Genomic DNA, 24063 nt, shown 5'->3' with positions numbered 1-24063 from the left:
AACCCCTGCAGCTCCCACTGGACAATCATCTCTACACCATGGAGATCCTCAACTCCATGCGTGCCTGCTTGGAAAAAAGAGCAAGAACCAGGGAGCAATCATACAAAAAAGCCTTATTAAAAACAGGGTGGGGAAGGGGTAAGGACTCCAGTGTACACCTGATCCTCCAAAGGGGCCTCCTGCTTGGGGTTGCTCTGGAAAGTGAGGCACTTGGTAGAGCAGAACTTGGCCAGAGTTCATGGTGCCAGGGCTGGTGAGATGGGAATGCAGCCGCAAACACATGCTTCCAGTTTCCAGTGGCCAAGAAGATTTTTTGGTTAACAATACAGATGCCTGTATTAAATATATTGAAGCGATAGCTAGCTCTGTGATCTTCTGCATCAGACCTGCCAGACAGCAGCAACTGTAAGGCACCTTCACCATGCTGTTCTGATACATGATTCTTGTCAGGGCCATTTTTTCATTAGTCAAAACTTTCTTTCGCTCCCTCTGCTACAATCAGGGCTTGTCACCTGTTTCTCATATATTTTCATTTTAGAGGAGAAGTAATTGGTACATCTGAGCGTTATTGGGGAAATGGCTTGGCTGAAGCCATAATGTGGTAATTATAGACTGAACTGAGCCATGCCAATGCATTGTAAATACATTTGCCTCTGAGTGTGTGATATTGTCACGTGTCCATTCAGATGGCTTTTCTGGGGAAGAGGGAGGAGAGAGAGGGGCAGCGTGGAAAGCTGGCCATGTCTGACCTATCCTGTGCATGTGCAGTAAACCTCAAAGATACAAAAACCCTACCATCACAGCAGAAAAATAGTGTGCCCCACTGTAAAATGGACCAACGGCTCATTTTCCAAGTGGCTTGTTTTCCTGTGGATTCAGTTATCCCGTGTATGACAACTTCCTTCTGGTCTTTTAGACACCAAACCAAAATAGCTCGTTTTCACTGTTTTGGTGGTGCGCTCTGCTAAATAGCAACACATGACTGCTGGTACACCACAGAAGCCAGTAACCTAATGTAAAGCATGATGGCAAGCTCTGGCAGCAGCCTGTGCTGTCTGAAGGAGAAGGGAAGATAGTACAGGGAACCAGAAACCTCAAACGGCTCTGTGTGTGTGTGTGTGTGTGTTTCTTGAACAGGGCTCCTAGACACTTTGCACACTCCCAGCCCTCCCTCCCAGTGGTGGCACTTCCAGTGCAGGAGACAATATTCAAAGCCTCAGTGGTGTTTTACATCCTCAGTGCATGGCACCTCATAGAGCCACGCAGTGACAGAATGGTTGAGGTTGGAAGGGGCCTTTGAAGGTCATCTGGTCCAACCCCCCTGTTCAAGCAGGGCCATCTAGAGCTGGCTGCCCAGAACCATGTCCAGGTGAATGGACCATGTCCATTGCACCAAACTGGTAGCATCTGCAGTTGTTCTGCATAGCCCAGGTGAATGTTAAAATTCAGAGGGTTTTGCCTTCAGAGAGATTGCAAGCATCAGTGTAAGATGCTGCAGTAACTGAGCCAGCCCCATACAAAACTGGATGGGTAATGGGACTTGTGGCTGTCTCTCAGCATGCGATTGCTGTGCTGTAGGGTTAGAGAGGTATAGAATTTCAGAATATAGGAGAAAGATAAGCCTTTTGGAGTTGGGCATGTTCCTGGGGTCATTCTGGCCTCCAGCCTGCATCTCCTCCATAGTCCATTTTACTTCATTCACAGGGGGACACCATGGTCAGGAAGGGGGTTTTCCCAGGTTTCGGCTCATCCTCTACACCCCATGGTGTGCCGTACCCTGCAATTTCTCCAAATGCAGGGAACTTAACTGCAAATTTTGGGGGTAGTGTCAGTTTGTGTTCATACTCTTCCTTGTTTTCATTTTTCACATAGAATTGTCCTACCTCTGATCGGTAGTGAGCAACATATTACCAAAAATATTAAAATAGATGGGTATAGTGGTATTATCCTGTACATATGGAAAAATCCAGAATGAGAATGAGGAGAGATTTAGCCATGATGCAGATGAAAATGGCATTGGCACTGGACCTCTGCAAGCTCCACACCAGTTGAATATCCAGCTTTATTTCCATACGCAGAGACTACCATTTCTATTTCTTTCTTTTACCTTTTTTTCCGATCAGGGAAAAATTACATCCTTTTGAGCTTGGCTAAAATGGAGCGATCTGTTCATTTAGCTGTTGAGAAGGGAAATTAACTTCATTCTTATCCGTCTACCTTATTAGCACAAATATTGCGGCTGCATTATCCTATCCCACATAAAACCCTGTACAGTAGAGCCTTTTAATTGTCTGGCTAATTGTTTGGCCTCAGAGCTGTCTATTTCCGATTGTCTAATTCTCATTAGAATGCCAGCTGACACCGAGTCCTCCAAAGCTCCCTTTAGCTGCTTTGAACCACTTCTGCACTAATTTGGTGGTGTTGAAAGCACTTACAGAAAGGCAACCAACAATAAGAAACACAGTGCAAATGTTTCTCTTCTCTAATGCATTCAAGATTTTAAATCTTGGCCATGAAGGAGTTTTGATGCTGGTTTAAATGCATGTATCCCTACAGAGTCACAGCATTGTTGTTAGCATTTAGAAGTGTGTAAAATACGTGGACTGAAAATCTAGGCACAAATGCTTCAGTCCTTGATCTGAATTATCTCCTTCTGAAACCAATGGTTTTTTTCACCCTATGAATAAGGAATAAATCAGGATGGCAGGGTTCAGGCCCCCATCAAGAGAAGGGATCAGTCTGTATTACAGTGCTTTTTGTTAACCCTACATTAAGCATTTCTGAGGACAGCCTACAAAACTGGAATGAGACAAAATCTTGGGTTCACATTCTAAATTCACTGCCATATATTGTTGCCGTATAGCCCTTTTTCACTTTGTGATACTTCAGCATCCATTTCAGAATCTGGCTTAGCTCATTGCTGTAGTTAGAAAATTTTCCTGTTGTCTGCTCCTTCAGTTACCTTCTTTGAACAGCTCTCGGTAATCTAGTGAGTCACTTGAGACTAGCCAAAGCTTGTTCCATGTTGCCATCAAATTGAATAAACACAAGCAGGTAGTAAAACTCAGTGGGGCAGGAATCCCTCAGAGTCACGTTACTACCACCATCACTGCCCTGAGAGAAGATGGGGGAAAAAATGTGGTTTTGCCAGGTTTCATGTGATGTTTGCTAACCTAAAACCTAGAGAGGGGTTAAAACGTGGCCAGCTACTGAAACTGGAGGGTAGAAATCTGCTGCGGGCTTATTCCCAGTTTTAGCACTGGACTGCTTGGTCACAAGCATGGGAGAAGTGCAGGAAAGGCATCAGTGCTGCAGTGGTGGAGGGTTTGCCAGCTTCCTGCAGATGGGGGGACCTCTTGCTTGACTAGGGAGCCTGGGCCGTTGGGAGCCAGTGCCCCAAGGCTGCTTTTTGCTGCATCCTACCAATTTGTTGGGCAGAATGAAAGGTTTCGGAGAGCCTTAAAGCTTGGGAGACTGTCCACAGGCTTTCCCGGCTTCTCCATCCAATGCAGCCCAGGGAGCAGATGGGCAGAGATGAGGGAAGCCCTGGCAGCCCTTCTGCTGCCCTGTAACAGCCGGCATCGCACCCATCAGCCAGGGCACCCAGGACACCCCGTGCCACAGCCACCCATCCCTGACAGCCACGGCAGTGTGTTTTGGAAGCACTGTATTTGACAGCTTTCAAAATGAAATACCGTAAGATTGCTTCTTCGTAAAAATTTGGTCTTTGGGGATTTTCCTTGAAATTCTTGGAGAAAAGCGTTTGGAAGGATCACGCAGGGAGTTCATGAAACTCCTGCATCTTGTCCCAGCCCACCCCAGGACCTGCCTTGTGTTCCTCTCCTGAACATCTCAGCACCGCCATCCCCCAAGATACGTTAACTGCCTAATGCATTGCTATCTACAGCCAAAGCTGTTAATGATATTTCCTGCCAGCAAGGGCAGCTGAGCCCTTATGTCTGGCATATACAACTTCTGTTTATATCTTGTTTGGAAGATGTAGTAGCAAAATTTCATATCAACAGTTTCTTCTTATGTAAAAGATAAAAGGGGAAGGAGAATAAATCTCCTCCCATCTTACAACTTGGGTTGTCTGTTCCAAAAACACATCCTGGGAGACCACAGCCAGCGTGATCATGGTTCAAAGAGCAATACAAGGCCACCGATTCAGCCTGGCAGCTCTTGCTCTCATCCTGAGATGGGGCATTTCCTACATTTTTTAATATAGTTCCACTGCCCTGATAGGCTTAATTTCCCAAGCGTCCTTTTTAAAAAATACTTGAACTGCTTTTGCCATGTATTACTCTTCCTCATTTTCTTGCTTTCTAGAAAATCACAGTGTTCTCCCCTGACATTTTCTCCCGTCTCATGAAAGAGACTGAGATACTGGTGCTTCCTTCAGCTGTGAACACAGATGGAATTTATGGCTTTTTGAGTTGTATTTATAACTGTTTCAAAAGCATGGCAAATGTCATCTACAAAAACTCCTGTTAGGCTGTTTCTTCCCCAGGCACTGCAGGCTTCGCAACTGCTACGGCACATGTGGCAGGGATCCTCGACTTGGTGTGAATTACTGCTTTTGTAGCTATAGACACTTCTATGCCTTGCTCAGGGTTTTACCTGAATGTGACACTTACTTGAATCGTACGTTTCATGTGAGCCACGGTGCTTTCCATATAGAGAAATCGCACACACCACCACTCTTGCCTGTCTCACATGGAGTATAGGTTAAAATGGAAGAAAATGCCATGTATTGTCTATTGTATGCATTTTTCAGGTTTGTGCCTGCATTTAAACTTCTAACTGCCTTTAGGTCTCACAGCCTTGTAAACTTTTTTGGCTTTGTCTTTTGTAGATTTTTTTTTTTTTTAAATTGGGTTATAACTCAGTTCTCTAGCCTGAATTTTTCAGGTATCTACAAGTATCTGATTAATTTTTCCTTTTAGCCTAGGTTCCTAAGGAAACAAATCTCATCTAGTTGTGTTTCTTGTCCATTATAACTTCTGGGCAATTTTTCAACTCAATTTGATAGAAAGTTAAAGGTCTGCAACACATAAGTTCCTGCAGTTTCCATGAAAATTAGTCAGGTTAGAAGAAAGAGAAAAAAACAGAGCTGGCACTGGAGGAAAGGCAGCTGTCACTCAGTTTTTAGTGGCATCAACCAACTTCCTGGCCAGCCAGCAGGATCTGACCACAGCAGTTTGTCCCACCAACAGGCTGGGAGCATGAGAGGGAGTTGAACAAACTGCTGTTTGGTGGTGGGATTCTGAGGACACTGGGCACCAGCCCTCAAGAAACTGGAGTTTACCAGATCCATTGCTCATGGAACTACTTCATTAAATAGGAAGGCTAAACAAACATTTTCCTTCCTCCTGATTGTGTGTCATTTCTTTTCAAGCCAACACTTCTGAAAACAAGAGTCTAATGTTAGCACAGCTTCCCCAGAAGAGGTTTCCAAGACTCTGCTCCCAGCAGCTCTCACTGAAATTAATGGGATCTGCTGGGGCTCAGTGCTTCCAAAAATAAAAAACACTTTGCCAGTGGTACAGATGCAGATGTCTAAATATAAGCTGTATTTTTTGAGCATCTGGGGCCTAAATCCATGTCTGAACACTTGAAAACAAGTGGCATGATTTTTTATAGGTACTGAACAGCCTTACTGAAAACAAGGGACTTATGGTCTGTATAGATCAGACTATATTTGGAAGTCAAGGGGTAGATATAGGTAGCTGAAATTTAGGCACACAAGTTGGAGCACATGAGCCTTGTACCTGAGGGCGGGGGTTTTCAAAGCGTTCAGCCTTGGCATAAGAGATCTTATTGAAGTCGCTGGAGTCCAGAGGGAAAGAGTTAAGTCAACACAGAGCACTTCAGAAGGCTGGGGGCTCAGCATGTACATCTGTGTTTAAGAAGGATGCTGGAATAAAAAATACTTTGCAGGTGCAACATGGCCAAATTAGCATGGTAGAAGAAACCGTAGGTTTTTAAAGTCCTTGGACTGAAGCAGTGGCTCTTGCAGCTTAATGCTACACACATACCGGGGGCTTTTGTATTTATTTTCCCTGTGTGCCTTGTTGTTTTAAGAAAAAGGAACAAACAGGGAGCAGTTGGCTGGCAGAGCCTGCGAACTCGGCGGGAGCTGCCAACGGGCCTTGCTGGGGCTTTGCAGTGAAAGGAGCGGGCTGTGGAGTTACAACTGCTCTGCAAACCCCTCCTGCCCTGATCCTGCCCCGGCTCAATGGGGCTTTGTGTAGAGGCTGGGGCTGCCGGGCAGAGCAGCCTACTGATTCACTCCCTAGGATGAAGACGGCTGCCGTTAACCCTTCCCTAGCTCTGCAGCAGGATTTTGATCCAAGCTTGCTTTTTCGGTTTGTTTTCCTTCTTCCAGCATCAGGAACAACAACAAAACACAAACAAACAAGCAAACAAAACCCACAAAACCAAAAAAAAAAAACACTACACAAAACCTCCAAGAGTCAAACACCCCCCCACCCCCCCCCCCCCAAATTCCAGAAAAATCCCCCCAAAAAAACAAAGAAAAAAGTCACTTTCTTCAGGCCTCGATTCAGCACAAATGAAACAAACAGGAGTTTAGATGTTGCTGATGAGGGAGCTGATTTTTAAGCGTTGAAAAGTTCAATCTGTAGCTATCATAGCCGAACCCAACACCCCGTCCTCAATAATGCAAGGGAAGTACCGTGGTTGAATGAAAAGAGGCAGGATTTATTTGATCAGAGGTAGATGATTTATCACCTTCGTTTGACAACTGCAGGATTAAATGTACTATTGAGTCAGAGGTGGCTGCTTATAAGGAGATTTACCTGTAAATGTGCCCCCTGAGTGAAACAGTCTGGATTTAATAAAGATGCCAGATTTACCACAAGCAAATGTGGTAAATGTGGCCCACATGATTAAGTGACAAAATGGAGGTGGAAACTGGGAGGAAATGAGGTGAAACACAAGGGAATGACAGTTCGAAAATATGGACTGAAAAGCAGAAGAGGATAAAACATCTGGGCAGGACACTTGAGAGGCTTTTAGGTGCAAAGAGGCAGGAGAAACACTGTTCAGATACCCTTATATAGCACTGGCCTTGAGACTTTGCCTGTCCTCCACTGGAAAATGTGGCAAAACATTGCCAAAGGTTCTTAGTGCTATTTATGGAAATGAGATAAAATTGAAGCCAGGTTTGGGGTAAGCAAAACCTCCCTATTCCAGAGCTGTAAAACCAAAACCCTGGTTTGGATTAAAGACCCACTGGATCTGCATCTTCTGAGCTGGTGAGAGGGGAGCTGATGGGCAAGCAATCCCATCAGCGCGTTGCTCTGCCTTGGAGAGCTGCTGGGAGCCGGCTGTCATGGGAATGCAATACTGCAGAGCCCTTGCGCTCTACGTATTTGTTTAAATTTGACAAAAACTCAGGCCCTTAATCTGCAGCAGTTTATTTGAACAGACTGGGAAGACAAGGTTATTGTTGTTGTTTGAAAGCCCTGTAATTGAAAAGCCTGTACCAAAGATTTGTGGATGTATGCCACCTAAGTATGTGAGAATCTGCGTCCTACCTTTGGGAAGTAAAAACTTTGTCCACACAGGGAAGAGCTGGTGTCAAGGTCAGAGTCCTGACGACAGGCACTAAGCAGTCAACTGGAAATGCTGTACACGAGCACCCAATACAGAAAGTCCACAGGATATGCCCTTCCCCGTGACCGGCATGTAGGTGTCCCTTTACCCTGCCTCTCTGCAGGTTGGGAGTGACGGCTCCCTTTGGCTGAGTTCAGCGCACGCATGCTCAGCAAACACATCTTCGGTGCAGCCTTCTAAAATCTGGCCCTAATTTCAGACCAATTTACTATTCCAATGAAATGAACCTGCAAAACATATGGCGCAAACAGCGTTCTCCTAAGTGGACTGCACGGTTCAGGTTTGATTTGTGACTTTTCTTTACATTCCCATTCACGTGGGAGTCCGTGATAGATCTTTAAACAGAATAAACTGAAACCCGTCCACAGCTGCCTTTCATCAGGGAGAGGGCTGCAGACAGACTCCAGAGCAGAGCCTCCGTCTGGGGCAATTGCTGCAACTACCGTGGAGGACGGTGCACGCACACCGCGAGCAGCGGCTGTGACAAAGGAGGCAGGCTCTTGTTTGACTTGTGCCTGTTTATCTTCACAACAGACATTACAGCCATTTACAGAAATTCAGTCTGAGGCAGGGGGAAGAAGAGAGAGAGAAAGGAGAAAGAAAGGAATCATTTAAAAAGTACCCCACCACGATGGAGATTTGGTAGTGGATTTTAAATCACATTTAGACATAAATCCTTTGAGTTCACAATTTCCATAGATTACTGGCATCTGTGGACCCCAGATAGACTGTAATCACTAAGATTGTTCTAATCTTCCTATGGAAGGTTTTTCAAAGGAAGTGTTGAATTACACCAATTCTTAGCAGGGCTGGGGTTTAACTTGCAAGAAAGTGCTTTAAACCCAAATGCATGCATTAGTGCCAGGCCTGTAAAGTGAGGGTATAATGCTTGTGACTTTCATACATCCTGACGTGTGATTTGTTATCAGGACAATTAAACTTCACAAGAGACACACGTGCTCAGCTGGACCCAGTGGTAAGTATATTACAAACCATCAGGCCCATATTGTCATCTTTGGACTGTCTGTGTGACAGTCCTTTGAACCACATCTCTGCTCTTTGCAGAGAGCAGTGCTTGACTGATGCACCAAGGTTGGATCATACCCTAAATGAATCTTGCCACAGCATAGCGTTTCATTTCATTGCCCTGTGTGCCTGCCCCTAAACCCAGCTCCCGTCATGCTCTGGAAGTAAGCAGAGTTAAATGATGTGGCTGTAAAGAGATCTGTTTGGTATGGAAAACTTCATATAGAGCAAAGCTGTGGTCCCTGCTCCTGTGTGACCAGAGAATGCAGGGTAACATCAGCAGAATAAACCTAATTCTGCTCACACCTATGTAAATGTAAGCTGGAATTGCTTCTACTGAACGTGCTAGAGGGATGTGGGAAGCTTGTGTGAGATGGAAATCCCAATTGCTGTGTCAGATTCATCACGGGTACATGAAAATGAATGGAATTACACCAGGGATTATAATGTCCCCATATGGGTTTTTATGCCTGGTAACTCCTCAGCTTTAATGGGTATCAAATTTGCGCCTGCTATACTGGGTTGCACAGCTGAATGTTTTTGCTCCAGTGCTGGGGGATTAGATAGACAATTGAGGTTTCTCAGAAAGGATGTAGAAAATGTAAATCAAAAGGAGAGTCACTGGCACTGGTTGCAGTGCTGACAACCCTTACAATGCATGCTGCCTCCGACCGCTCGCAGTGACCGTCTGCAGCAGCGCCCGGGCTGATGCAGAGCAGCGTCGGGGCCGTACACGGAGAGAATAGAACACAGGACTGAGAGCTCACGAGTCCCTGGCAGCCAGCTCCAAGGGATGCCCCCTGCAAGCTGGGAAGCTGAATCCAGTTTTCCCATGTGGCCAGGAGAGCTGGTGTGTCCGTGGTGTGGGGAGCTGCCGGGGGATGCTGTGCTCTAAAGACAGAGCTGTGCTCTGCAGGACTGCGCCTCTCAGCTCAGTGACTCTGCCTTATTTAACATGCCGCTCATCAGCCAGACACCAGCATGGGGAAGTGTTTGCCTTTGCATTCCATTCAGATAGCTCTGAAATTTTAGGGGCCTGTCAGGAAACTTTGGAGGAGTCTAAAGCAATGCTACTCCTGCCCTGAGCAGAAACATGCTGACGGGAAAGACCTGACCTTGAGAACAAATTCATGCTGTGCTGTATTACTCTATGATCAAAATGATCCCATTTACTGGAGGATAAACATTTTTGTTACCTGCTTGGGAACCAGTCAGCACTTCTTTTACAACAATGCAAATGTCCAGTTTTGGGTTTACTTAGGGAAAAAAAAAAAAAAAAAACAACATCTTTTTGGTTTCATTCGGTTTGAGGTTTTTGTTTATTTTGGAAGAACACTGTTTCCCTACAAGGGACCACAGAAATTTTCTCCACAGCTGTGTGAAAGCCAAGCTGTGCAGAGAAAACCTCTTCCAAGCACTTGTTGATGTTCATGCAGACTCCACTTTGTGTGACGGGACAAGCAGTGACCATGACAGAAGACTAACAATAACTCCATGCATCAGTGTGATACTGTCATCACCATGAGGTTGAGCTGGTTGCCTTGCCTTCAGTAGAGGAAACGAAGATAAGGAGGTTTGGGAATACAGTGCCAAGCACCACCACAACACATGAAGTGTTAGTAGCTGTTAGTTGTCTACCATGCCATGATAGGCTCCTTTCTGAATAGACCCGTGGAGTTCAGAGGGTGGTTTTGGTCAGCATGGTCTGCAGTGATGTTGAGGGTGCTAAGAGGAAGATGATCACACTGTGGTGTGGTTTCATGAGCCAAGGATGACTGTACAGTTTTGTCAGCCACACTTACTTATTTTACTTCCCTGTGTGAGGTTAGCAAGGTGACAGGCCCTCCGTGCCCCCATGTTGGACTCCCTAAGGTACCACAGAGCTTGGTGTGGGCTTCCTGTCCATCCCCCTGCCCAAGGATCTGAGTACTGGTGTGTGCATGCACAGGGACAGGAGGCTGTTGCTTGTGTTGTGGACCTCGTGCTTGTCAGTGGGCTGGGAGTTTCTCCCTTCTGTCTCCCAAGGGAAGCTCAGCTTGATTTTGTGTGCAGAGCTTGTCCCGGTTTCAGTGACAGTGAGACATTTCCCAGGGTCCATTAAACTGCTTTGGCTCTGAGTGGGCTTTCTCCAGTGCTCAACTACTTGTTCAACATTTGTGTCAGATTGCACATACATCCTGGCTTAAGCAACTTGCCATGGTATAACCCTTTCTGTAGTGTACATTTGGAATGGTTATCTGTGTTCTTTCCTATCTGAAGCAGTGTAACTTCTGTCTGCGGGTCAGTCCTCTTGGCTGGGAGCTGCTGAAGTGACTTCTTGGGAGTGATGGTGGTCACGGAGCTTCTTGAAAAGCAATCAAACATTTGAAGAGACACTGTGCATACTGGTTGCTTTCAGCTGGGACCAGACTGGAGGGCTGGTGGTGAGCTCCATGCCTCTGATTGATAGCTGCATCTCAACAGCCGTGCTATGGAAAAGCAGCATACTGCAGTTCCTGTACATACTCTTGACATGTGGCTGCTTCATTCCCATCTTGTTATCAGCCTCCCCAAGAGCACTAGACAAATCTAAGTGTGTAAGAGCCGGTGAGCTCTATCCGGGTGGTTTGTGTGGTTTGAGGACAGACTGGGGGCTCCTTGCATGTGTAACCAGCCTCAGGGGTTGGATTCCTTCTCCAATGCCTCTTTGCTCTGTGGGTCTTCTCTTTTCCACCTCCTGTTTATTTCCTCCTTGCTGTCAGCAGATCAGCAGGATGCATTAGCTGAAGTGTAATTCTGGACTAGAGCTGGCTTCCATCCACTTGGTTTGGAGTGGTCTCACTTCACACAGCCATATATTCTTCAACTTTAGCAAAGACCTATGTAAGAGCAGCATGTATACATGGAACAAAAGTAACAATAAGACTGACTGAGCTGCCTGAGTTGTCACAGGCTTTGTGCAGACTTCTGTCTTTCAGATTGGACTGCATTCATGACTTAAATGGATGCTTTATCTTGATTTACTGGAGGTTCACTTACAAATACAATAAGATTATGAAATATGGGTATCCTCAAGTAGATTATTCATCACAGAGGGGTTATTTTCTCTGCCTCTTACCTTTCTGAGTTTAAAACCAATGATTTAGTAGGTGAGAACTATCAGGGGAAGACAGCGCCCCTGATTTTTCTCTGACATATGCTACAGCGAATTAATAATAATTCTGTGGAAAGCAACAAAATGGTAGTAAGCAGGATAAATTTCAGTGAGTAAGAAACATATGAATGCAAGTCCCATTTATTTTCCGCAACACTTAGGCAAAAGCTTTACCCATTATGCCTGGCAGTTTTTACTTGGATCTAGTTCAAAAGATGTTATGGTCAGATTTAGGCCCAAATTGCCATGATTGAAGCCACATCACCTCAGCTGAGGAGTGGAGTTCCCAGTTAACATACATGCTCTTATCCTGGAGCCAATGTAAAAGACTTATTTCAACCCCAGTTAATTACAGGCTAAGTTAGGACAAATTACCTTGCTGCCATCTTCCAGTATGTGCAAGGTGAGTTACCATGGCTCAGCTGACCCATGTGGTAGAATCCAGCTCCAGACTGTAAACACACTGTTGTAATATCTAATCTCCTTCTTTACTCAGTGGAAACCTAGGTAATGCCATCAGTAGAGTCCTGGGAACAATTCAGCTGACCAAACTGCCCTTTCCTATATGTGAATAAGGTTGTGTTTATCCATCTCAGCATGTTGTGCCTGTTAGAGCCTGCCTAAGCTCTGAGCTGTCTGTTCATGGTGTGTAGCATGTCACTTGACTTCCATTGGAACCATTTATGGAACAAGACTCTATACATCCTGGATAAGGATATCAAATACTCTGAGATAGTGAGATGCAAAGTACTATGTCAGGGCACACTCTTCCTGTTACTTGAGCTGGTTCCAAAGGGCTGCATACTAGCAGTGCTTTGCACCTCTGGGGCCAAAACGGCAAGATGTGTAGCAGCCTTTGTTGACTCTTTGGATAGAATAAATCAGAAGCATGTTGGAAGAATGCAGCATTTCCTAATATATTGATTTTTCTTATCTGTGACTATTTCTGTTGCAGAGAGATGACATATTATGGCATCTTAACTCCATGTCTTAGGGAAAGAACTGCTATGTTCCATCGTTGATAGATGGAGTGCAGAGAGGCAAAGACCAAGCATCACAAAAAGTGGTGACACAACCTCATCCCACTACCTTGGGACCATACAAATATGACTACCTGTTTTAATGGCCCATAGTTGATTTCTGACTCAAACCAACTCAAACATTTTACTGGCACAGCTCACAGTACACAATTTGAATATGTATTTAGACCCTACTTTGGAAGTTAGAAGAGTGTAATCATTTCGTTGTGGTCTGTGGTGTGGTGGTGGTGAACACCAGAGGACAACCCCAGGGGTATTTAATTTCCTTGTAGAGACACGGATATATGCGTTGTCCATAAAGTTGCACAAATAGTTAGTGTAGAGCAAGATTAACTCAGTTCTTGTGCCTTCTAAACTCTTGACTTAATAGCAGTTTAATATACCTGGCAAACAGATGAAAAGAAGCAGAGCATGGCTTGTAGGAAGATAGAAAAAGCCACAGCAGTTCCTGCCCTTGAAGAAGAGTTCAGGACAGTGGTGCCCAGGCTGGTGAGTCTGTTCAGCACAGCATGGAGCAATGCTGGGAGCCAGCTGGGAGCCATGAGAATGTCAGGGGAAGCTAGTATGGAAAATGTGGTGCTTGACCATTTCCATGTACTATTTTTCTAGTAGAACAGTGTCACTTTGTTTGATGCTGTACAGCCATGATGGCCACAGACTTTCCCTTAGACCTCGGTGATGGGGGATCATTCTCTGAGCTTGTCATTTATTTCTCCAGTAGACAATTCATAACATTTCCCCATTTAACATGGAGAAATCGAGATAAAATCTACAAGAGGAGAAAAGCCCAGTCCATCACCAAAGAACTGTGCCACTTCCTCCCATTTGATGACTAATGGTAGAGTTCCTTAAACCTTATCCCTTGGTATCATTTGGATTCCTGACAACTCCACTGTCTCATGGGATGAGTAAACATCAGTCTGTTCCCAGGAAGATTAACTAGTAAAATGATTGAGGGGAAAAAAAAAAAAAAAACAACACAACTTTTCAGCATGTTGCACTTAGACTGCCCTCCAGACTTCCCTTAGTCTATGCAGGCTTTATTTTTTAAGGTGCTTTAATTTGCCTACATTCATAAAATCCTGGAGTGTCTGAAAATAAAAGCCATTTTTTTCTCACCAAAGCAGCTAATTTGAGGAGGGATTTAGCACTTTGAATAAAAACTTTCAGTCTGCTAGGGAAAGAAATTAGTAAAACTGCAGTCAGTCATTGCCTGCAACAGCACAGAATATATCTTGCTTGAGTTAAATCAAGTTGTCTGTACTTGAACAGGAACAAAGTATGGAGCACCAGACAGGGATGAGAGCAATCCCTGTCCATTGCAACCCCATGAACTTCAGTGAAGCCTGTTTTCCCCTCAGCATCCCTGAAAGAGGGATTTACTTAATTTTAGAGATTAGAAACTTGGGCCATTTGTCTCAGCTATTTATCTAGACTTTCCCTGCAGTCAGTGGAAAGAGACAAGCCCATTCAGAAGGTGTCTGTCCTGTCCTTTGGATGGGTTGAATTGCTTTCAGGATGTGCTTCTCTCCCCACTGATGGAAGGACTGTAGTCCTGGGGCAAGGATGGAAGTTGAAACCCATGCTAGATGTTGGCACAATTTGCAGTGCTGTTTAGTTATGGGAAAGTGAACTGGGAAGCAGCAAAAGCAGGATGCCAAGATGACAAAGCTAAACACAAGCTTCACCATTGTCACCCCTTCTGTATCTCTCTCAAGGGTTCTTTGGAGAATGGGTCCTCAAAGCTGACTCCTGCTCCTCCCTGTGTCACAGTGAGGCTCATATCATCCACCTCTGCTGAGGAGATGCTGCCCTTCCTCCATGATTTGCTTCACAGAAAGACCTTGGGCAGTGCTGATCCTAGGGAGAGGCTGTGGCAGGTCTCAGGGACCTCTTCCATGCAGTAACCTCTTGATCAACTTGGTGGTGTTTCACCAGCTGTGTTTCCACTCATGTGGTCCATCCAAACTCTCCTACATATTCAGAAATCAGGGTCTAGGGCAGCTGCTTCTCTTGGCTTTAAAACCCAGTTCAGTGTTGCTGGTACTACGGAAACTTGAAGCACTAGCAAAGTGGAGGGCTTCATTTCACAGACACTTGGCTTTCCTTTTACATTTGCAGCAAAGACTTGAGATCCAGCCTGTTAAACTGAGTTTCTTAACTGCATTTCACTGAACACAAATTAAAATAGACATCTCGAATACAGTGAAGTGATTTATAGCATCTGACTCTACAAGCTTCTGAGATCCAGTTTATATAACAGATGCTCTACATACACCAGCTAATCCCTGCTATTGACACCAGCTGAGGACTGTTTACTTCATTACCCAGACACCATAATGGCATTCTCCCACTTCCCCAGTCATTTTATCTAAGGAATACAAACCATTCTCCTAATGTTAATGAGTTAATCAGCATGACATCACCCTGGGCAAGTTTGCCCAAATGTAAAATGAGGAATGGAGAACCTAAGAGACCTAGCCACGTTCACCCTGTGCAAACTTGGATTGAACTGGAAATGCCACCTACCTTGCCCCTAGTTGTTAGGAGCCACCTCACCGAAAGTAACACAACTACACAAAAAAATTACAGCTCTTAATTTCTTTTTTTGTTGTTGTTTGGTTTGGTTTTGGTTTGTTTGTTTGTTTTTATGGTAATGCTATTAATGTTTAGGAGGATCACTTTTTGTCTTCTAGGTCAGGTCTTTTGCAGTTGTAGCTAGCAAGGACTTGGTGCACTGGAACACCAAGCTGAGTCATTTCTTCTTAGGTTTCTTCTCAGGATGACACACATAGTTTTGCTTCTGAAATGCATAAACCACCCTGGGACTCAAGGCACTGCTGGGCTTAGAGGACAGAGGAGAGGAAAAAGAGGACTTGGGCTTTCTCTTGGGATCTAAGCTTTGTGTCAGTTAGGAAACGAATTGTATGACTTCAGGAAGTTGGAGAAGGGTTTCAAGATGGTGACTTCTCTGGTTTGAGAAAGGAATGTTCAGGAGTTAAATCTGTACTTCTTGTTAATTAAGTGGAGCATACACATCTGCCTCTGAGGGCGGGTCAGGAGCATGGGTGCTACCTCTCCAATGCAGCTGATGGTAATTAAAATTGTACAGTCTAAACCAAAACACACATTAACCCCGGTGATTCCCCTCTGAGCACAGTGAAGGTTTCCAACTCAGATTGTGAGAAACCTGTGTGCCCTGTACAACAGATGGAAATCTCTCTCTGCCCATTGACTCTCCAGCAAAGGATAGCAAGCACAAGGAATTTGTTTTCCCAACAACCATGCTTGCTTGAGCCTGTGCCTTCTTACTGCTGTGGAAGAGTTTGAATGTTAGAGAAAGTCTATATCCTAAAGCCATGAGAGATATTCAATCTGCTTTGCACTTGTGCATCACATTGGCAAAACACTTAAGCATACGCATAGCTTTTGCTGTGACATGTGGGTTTTATCAACCTAAATAGAGCTGCTCACCTGGAATAATAGAAGATGGTGTTGGAAAGGATATCAAGAGGAGGCCCAACTCCAGCTTCTCCCATCTTATCTTGAGGCAGGATGATCAGCTTCTGAATCAGGTACTTCTATAGCTTGTTCCTGCAAACCTCCAATGAGATTCCTCATCTTCCAAAAGCAGCCTGTCCTATGGCACTTACTGTGTTTCAGTCCTTTAGTGGCTTGGGACGAGATTCAAAGAAACTATAAGATATTACATTTGAGAGAGTAATTTTATGAGTGGTTTTACTCAGTTACTTATTTCACATGGAAATAAGGCTCTAAGCATTGCTGATTCAAGACTGTTGAAGTGTAGGGGTGTTTTTTCTGGGTATCTGCATTTACTTTTATCAGAAGGTACGGTGGACATCATAAAAAGTAGCACTGATATCTAAAATGATAACAAATATATCTAAAATTATAACAAATATAGGTGTAAAATTTGTAATGAGGTCTCTCCATGTCTGGTAATCTTCCACTGGCAGCTTCCTGGACTGTACTCAGAAATTAAGTAAATTTGAGGTAGATATAAAAATGGGTGTGTTCAGTAAAAACATAAATAATGTTTTTCAGTAAGTATTTCATGCAATATATGCATTCATGTTGCAAGAAAGGTAGTTATGTGGGGACGGTAGCAAATGCCATTTTGAGAAGAAAGGGGTCTTATTTACTTCAAGTTATTTACTTTTCAAATTATCCTGCTGCATTACATGGGTACTATTAAGCACCAAGGAAACTCCTTTACATTGAGTTAGACTGTGAGTTAATCATTGGTCAGAAATACAGGAGGGAGACTGTGAGCCCTCCAGGCAGGACATCAGCAGCTTCAGGTCCATCTCTGTCATCAGGGGTCCTCCTCGGCACGTGATGGTGGAGGAGCAAAGCCAAGTCTCTGTCCTGTCTCTCCTCCCTTCAGTAGGGCAGCGAGAGCAGGCAGGCTTGAGGAGCACTTGTGGCTGTGCCACCATCAGACCCTAAAAATGCACAGACTCATCATGTGATGTGACGGCAGCCCCTTGGTTCAGCCACCGTGATAGGACCTGTGCTACCCGCATGGGATTTAGCCTCTCCTGACCTGGTTTAGGGTTACAGCTACTCCCCTCTTGGGTTGAGCAATGGCACAGAGTACTTGATTTCACTTCAGCTTCCAGTCAGTCTCTAGCCTGGGTGGCCCAGATTTGGCTTTGACTGTAGACCCACAAGATGCAAATTTTACCCTTACATGTTCAAAGATACAGTCTTCATTTAAATGAAGAGCTGTGTTCTCTGTCCTTATCATATTGCTATGTTATGTTAGTGCAGATGGATCTGTAAAGAGCACTGATGGGGTGGTACCAGGATGCTTGATCCATCCCATCCAGGTCTGGTCCTGCTGGTTAGAGACACCCTAGTCCTGGTCCTTCTGACCACAGGAGCAGGTCTGGCATGTGTGGTATGGCAAGGGCAGCTGGTTGGGTTGATTGTCCTGATTTAGGCTGTGGTGATCTGTCACAGGCATGCACCATGAGGACAGCACTGCTCAGACAGATTGCATGCCTTATGAAGCCTTTCCTCATTTCTTGACCACCCTTTTCATCACCGTTTCTCATCCCCAGCTGTCTCCCAAATAAGCAGCCCACCACTAGTCCCTTTTTTCCTTATTGGTCCCTTCCCACAGGGGCAGATGGGCTTCACAGGCAGCGAAAGTCTGGAGAAGGTACTGCTATAAAGCTGCAAAAAGAGTTATAAAGCATCACCATTTTTTGGTGCACGAAGCCAGGCTTTGCTCAATTCAGGATTTGTCAAAGCATCTAGAAAATGACTCATTTATTTTTTTCCACTTCTCTGAAGAAGCCACTGTTGGACTACATCCCTGTAGTGAGTGTTGGCCAGATCTTTCACAATATTGTTTATAGCTCATTTTTAGGCTTGTTGTATGCAGTGAACGCTTGTGACATTTCAGGCAGCAGCAGGTGAAATACTGAAGAGAGGTAAAGATTAAAACTTCTGGAGGAGCACTCTGCAGCACTGTTGCTTAGCCATGCATGTGGTACATCTAAAAATAACAGCTAATGGAATGGGAAGCCAAGATGAGCTGTTGATTTATAATGGCTTTTTCCTGGTTTATTGCTTGAGTGCCCTGCCCACTGAAATTTAACATTGCAGCCAGACCGCCATTAGATAATCAACAAATGCTCTTCTCTTCGTTACTGTATAGTCCTCTGAACTTCTTGGCACAAGCTATTCTTTTCTAATATCATCCAGGCAAATTAGAAAGATGACTTCGAAACTAGCCAAAGCATTTCGTTCTCTTCCAGTGATAGTTACAAGACAATGCATATAGGCTAAGAACCAGTGTGAGAGATACACATTTGAATCTGACCTGGATCTAAGAAATGTACTTTGGCTGGATTTATAGTTTGGTTTAGATCCTGGTTTGTATCATTGGCTTGTATCAAGAAACACGGAGATAGTAAATGTAGGTGTCCAGATTTTCTTCCTTTCCAGTTACAGAGTTAATTCTTGAGTTGTCTTTAGAAAAGGATTTTGCCACTAGTAAAAGAAAAACATGTGAGTCTATTGATCTCTTTGTATATTTTTTACTTTTAAAGCCACAGTAGATCGTAGACTGAGAAAGTAATTTTCTATATGGTTTGGAGACAATAAATCTGTTTTATCACGGCAATAAAAAAGGAGCCAGATGTTTAGAGGAACTTGCTAAAACCATGCAAAGCTGCAATTATGGAGAAAACAGGAAGACAGCTTCCTCCCTGAATGTACACCATTTCCCAAGGAGGAAGCAAGCCTTTTTTCTCTGCTCTTTGTTGATTTTGAAGCGGAGAGACAACTAATAAGTCATGACCATAAAAGGCTTATGCTGGCAATGACATCAGTGGTAAAACCGCCCTCCTTCCCTCCCCACAACAACTCTAACTACACTGTTAAGAGACTTCTGCTTCCCCTATAAAAAGGTGGAAGATGCATTGATTTCTTTGTTTTATGGCCAATGCGCTATTTAATATAGGGATACTGGCACTGTCCCTTTTATGAACATACTTACAACTTTGCAGAAAGCAGAGGTGCCTTCTAGATTTCCATGAAACAAAACAAAGTGCCTCCTTAATTAGCTCATTTAATTTCACTTTACAACCCAAAACCCCACTGTGCTGAGGTGTGGCTTGCCGCATCCCCAAGCGTGCCTTGCTGCCTGCTGATGGAGGTGGAAGTTTGCCGGCTGGCTTTAACCCAGTGACGAATGTTTATTGCCAAAAGTGTCATTTAACAGGAGGAGAAACATCATGGTACGATGCTATGGAGAGCGTATAATTGCATTTGCTTTTTAGTGGGGGCTGAAAGTGGTCTACACGCCACTAGAAGAGAGCAGTGGTGACCACATGGCTTTCCAAGGACCTGTGCTCCCCACTGCTGAACACTCCTGAGTGAGGCTGGATGCTGGTATTGTCAGCACTTGGGATTTAATCCTAAAGCCTAGAGTGTTTTACTCCAATCCCTAGGGCTAACCCATGAGTAACTGAAGCTTTGAATTCTCCAAATTCACTGAACTCATTGTCATGCTGCGCTGGGTGTTGGAACACAGGCGATGCTGCATCTTCACTTTACCTTTAAATCAGCCTCTTGTTAGCATAACCTACTGTTATCTAATCTGGAGGTGCCATAGAGAGGTGTGAGGAGCAAAGGAAACCTACTAAATCCTGCCTTTGTAAACTGGAGTTGAATTTTGCGTTTACAAAGTCAGATGTAAAGCATTTGATTTCTGCCCATCTTTGTAGCTGTAAGTTTTGAGCAGTAAAAGGAAGCAAAATATGACCTAAACTTGATCTTTGTGTAAATATATCCCAGGAGGCCAGTAAAAAAATCCCAGATTGGTTGTGCTGCAGCTACCTTTGGTTTTCTACATATTTTTGTGACTTTTGGGGCTTTATCCTTTGCCTTGTGAATGCTTACAGTTGCCCATGCATTTCCTCTCCTGCATTCCTGACGGGCAGTTCTGAGTATGTGTTTGGCAGAGGAAATATTTTCCCGCTTTTAACCCATGCAACGGGTATCATTTTCCTTGTGGTGGATTTCCACATCTTGCTGCTAGATGCTACTTGTTCTTGATGCCATGTTTTATTTCTAACCCTGAACCATTTCTGTCTGCTAGAAGGGTGTACCTCCTGAGTGCTATAGGGACCACCTTGCAAGCTGGTGTACCGTGATGTGTAGGTGACATTACAGCAGAGATGGGGAGATGGATGAAAACAATACTATGATATTCAAACTTTATGCTCAAGCCTGATGTTACAACTGGCTTTTTTGAATAATGCAGTCACGAGGGAAGGTGTCATTTCAGGAGTCACCACCAGCAACATCTGACTTTCTTCTGTCCTCCACCTGGGGCACATGCTGGTCTCTCCTGAGAACACCAATGAACTGAAATCTTTGCGGTCAGTGTGGGAGGATCAGGGTAATGATAAACCAGAAGATCAAACTAGGTGGATTCAAGAGACGTCCTTATAATCACCGGTGCTTGCAGGAAAGGGTGGTATGTTTGTGGACTGGAAAGGGGCTAACGTGAAGCATCATCAAACTCAGCTCAATTTAACTAAGAGCATTTTTGTTTCTAGCTTGTTTTATCACACCAGACCAGTTACTTTCATGGGATTTGGCATAAGTTCTGCCACACTGCACTGGAAGTTTTGACAGTTCTTTTAGTACCCTGTAACAGGCTTAAACAGATAGGCCAGCGAGGAACTGGGATGACATCCTCTGGAGCACAGGGCTTCAAAGCAAGTGGATTCCCCCCTCTCCTGTCTCCCCCTCACACCTCAAAGTGCAGCACCTCGATGACTTTGGAGTTATAGATTTTGCAGCTGTAATGAAAAAAAAAAAAGAAGTGCTGCAAGTTGTAAGGAAGCAAGAAATATTTGTGAGATCAGAGCCAAGAGATTTATGAATCAGTGAAAGGAAAAGATGTAGCAGCTTTAAATTCTCATGCACACATTTCTAGATTATAAAGCTTTTTGGTGGGGAAATAATTTTTAAAATCTCCACCTTCTTCCTGTGTGAGTTGACTCTCAATACTGTGCAACAGAAGCAAAGTCCATGTAGAGGTTTTTTTCCTTACCCCAGCACCTCTGCCTTCCATGAATACATTTGAAAATATTATTTTCCCTTCTTCTGCGTTTTCATTTTTTAAAATTTAATATAGAATGAACTATATATTTTTTATTCTTTATATATTTTCCAGTATTAACATAAATCAATTCCCTCGAAGATTTCTTTCATAACCAGCGGTGGAAAGTAAGACACAACAATTTTAAGCTCAGTTTGCTGGTTTTGTTTTTTAAATTTAATCTTATGTATTTGTTGGCTGCACTGGAAATTGGGCCTCATATATGAGCTAGTGGTATGCCATTATTAATGTATTCATGTAAAACAGAATGAGTTAAAATACTGGTCATAATTGTGATTTAAATCAGCAAGCAAGTAACTTTAATTTAAGTAACCCTTTTAAGTCCTGGTTTGCTTAGTTTAGATATCTTCCAGAGGAAAAGTTGAAGTTATTGTTTCATAACAACAAAAATATATTGATTTGCAGTAAATATGGATCTTACACTAAAATTGGTGTGGTTTTAGAAATTTAGAGGATATATAACACATACACATTGAAGCCATAGCTTACTTTACCACATATATATTCAAATTTTAATGTTATCTATAATAAACAACATTATGAAATAAAGCCATTTTTATGATTGAAAATTTTCTGGTAATTTGTATCAAATTGCATGTGCATGGAGTCAGAATACAAAAATAAATTTAGAGCACCATAATATTAAGTTGCCTGCTATTAACTGAATATGATAGATAATTCAAGAATAAGTATGTCACCACTAATCTATTTTTTAAAAACTACTTGACGTACTAAACGATAGGAAAACCATCTTTAGGAATAGGATTGGACAGATTATTTCAGGCCATCTTGTCCTCCGGTTTCGAACTAGTGGGTGAAAACACTTTGAACACAGTTTTTATTCCTAGACTAGAGAGGGAAACTTGGTTTGCTTTTTTTTAAAAATTCTCAAGTGGTGTCTTAGCATTGAGTAAAGTAATTACTGAACTGAACTAAGCTGAAGGAACTGAGAGGAAGAAGAAGTGCTTTCTGCACCTGCAGAACAAACTGCAGCTGTCAAGAGCTGGTTTATCACTTCAGCAAATTCTTGTTCCAGGTGCTCAACAAGTGACTTCCCCGAAGCCTGTTGTTTTACTTTCTTAATACTTCAGTAACAGCATGCGCTGCCTGAATACTCTTTGTGTTCAATTTAAATTATAGAAATAGATTGCTTAAGTCTCATATAAAAGATGTCAAGATTTAAAATGTAATGTAAACAGGTTTATTCTTAAAGAAAAACACACTGTATTTAAATTGGATTAAAGTAGCAATACTATCTGAATAAACTGATAAAAGTACAAAAATCCTCTATAACCCACACATTCCCTATAGAAAAGAGTATGAAATAACATTTTTCTTGAAATTATTTGTTAAAATGTAGTCCTTTTTAACTTAAGTCAGTAGAATGAATGTGCTGCGAGTTACTGAAGAATTTTGTATCTCATTTACTGAGTTTATTAATACAATAGTAAAATTTTAATTCCATTTTTGAAGTACCCAGAGGCCTCCTGGCTATGACATGTTGATAAAATAAAATTTTTAATTGTTACTATTTTTACTGCAGGGAATTCAGATGATAGTTTGAAGAACATTCCCCTTACTACCTCTGCTGAAAGTGAACACTCAGTTCACATTTTTCTTTGATTTTTTTTTTTCTGGTAAGAAGTCATGAACTTCTCTGACCAAGGCAACATCCAGCAGGGCTCATTTTACTGCACACAAGGATGTCCCTAGAGGTAGCAAGCAAAAGGTCCACCTAACTTGATCCCTGTGTCTAGTAATGACCAAGAGTGGACATTTAGACAAGAGTGCAGGAAATTAGATGATCAGTCACCTGGTAAACATTACCAGTTTGCAGCAGTCACTAATGTAGCAAGACCAGATGTGGACACCACTGAACCAGTCTTCTATGAACTTCTCCGTTCACTTTTTGAGCCCACTTCTTCTTTTGGCTGTAAGTTCCCATTCAACTCTGCACACAATTTAGTTAGCTTGTGAGTAAGATGTTTTAAATGGTGTAAAATACAAAAGATAATTTTCTGCTTTTCACAATGTCATTGAGAGATTTTTGGATGTCACTGAAGGACTTGCATTAGTTTTGATAGAGACTGTAACATGCAATCTGAGAATGGCATTTGGCTGGGAGGATGAGTACATACCTACTCCAGCAAGCTTTGGTCACCTTGAAATTATTTTATAGGTGATGCTCTCCTCTGAGTCAGACTGGCAATTTTCCAGCATTATTGCTGTCTTCAGAAGTGCTAATTGGCATGTTGAGCACAAAGTGTGCTTTCAAAAGGACTGAGGGGTGAATTTCCCACTTCTTCATGTATGAAAGAATTATGGCAAAAGAACTCTCATTCCCCTGTGCTGTGAAACAGACTACAGAGCAGCTCAAAGCACAGAAGTTTGGACTACAATATAAAATTTCTTCAAAACTGAACCTTAACCAGAGCTTCTGATTTAGTTTTATACTCTATATGTGGGTCTCTTGCTCCAAGTACTGTCAACACCCAACCCAGTAAGCAAAAGGCAGCAAGGAATTAGGGATCACCAGGCATTTGTAGCACAGTTAA

The 24063-nt window shown here is 43.2% G+C and overlaps 1 protein-coding gene and 1 non-coding gene across 2 annotated transcripts in view; both read left to right on the top strand.

Annotated features, from left to right (window-relative positions):
- Positions 1-24063, top strand: part of MAML2 (mastermind like transcriptional coactivator 2) — a 218847-nt gene that overhangs the window by 64685 nt on the left and 130099 nt on the right. The gene's annotated exons all lie outside the window — the stretch shown is intronic.
- Positions 1690-1848, top strand: LOC116961146. The gene has a single exon (XR_004406830.1). It is a non-coding gene; the product is annotated as a U1 spliceosomal RNA (small nuclear RNA).

Source organism: Tyto alba, unplaced genomic scaffold (genome assembly GCF_018691265.1).
Source record: "Tyto alba isolate M040663 unplaced genomic scaffold, T.alba_DEE_v4.0 Super-Scaffold_2, whole genome shotgun sequence".
NCBI classification, from domain to species: Eukaryota; Metazoa; Chordata; class Aves; order Strigiformes; family Tytonidae; genus Tyto; species Tyto alba.
This window is presented reverse-complemented; position numbering and strand designations above follow the sequence as displayed.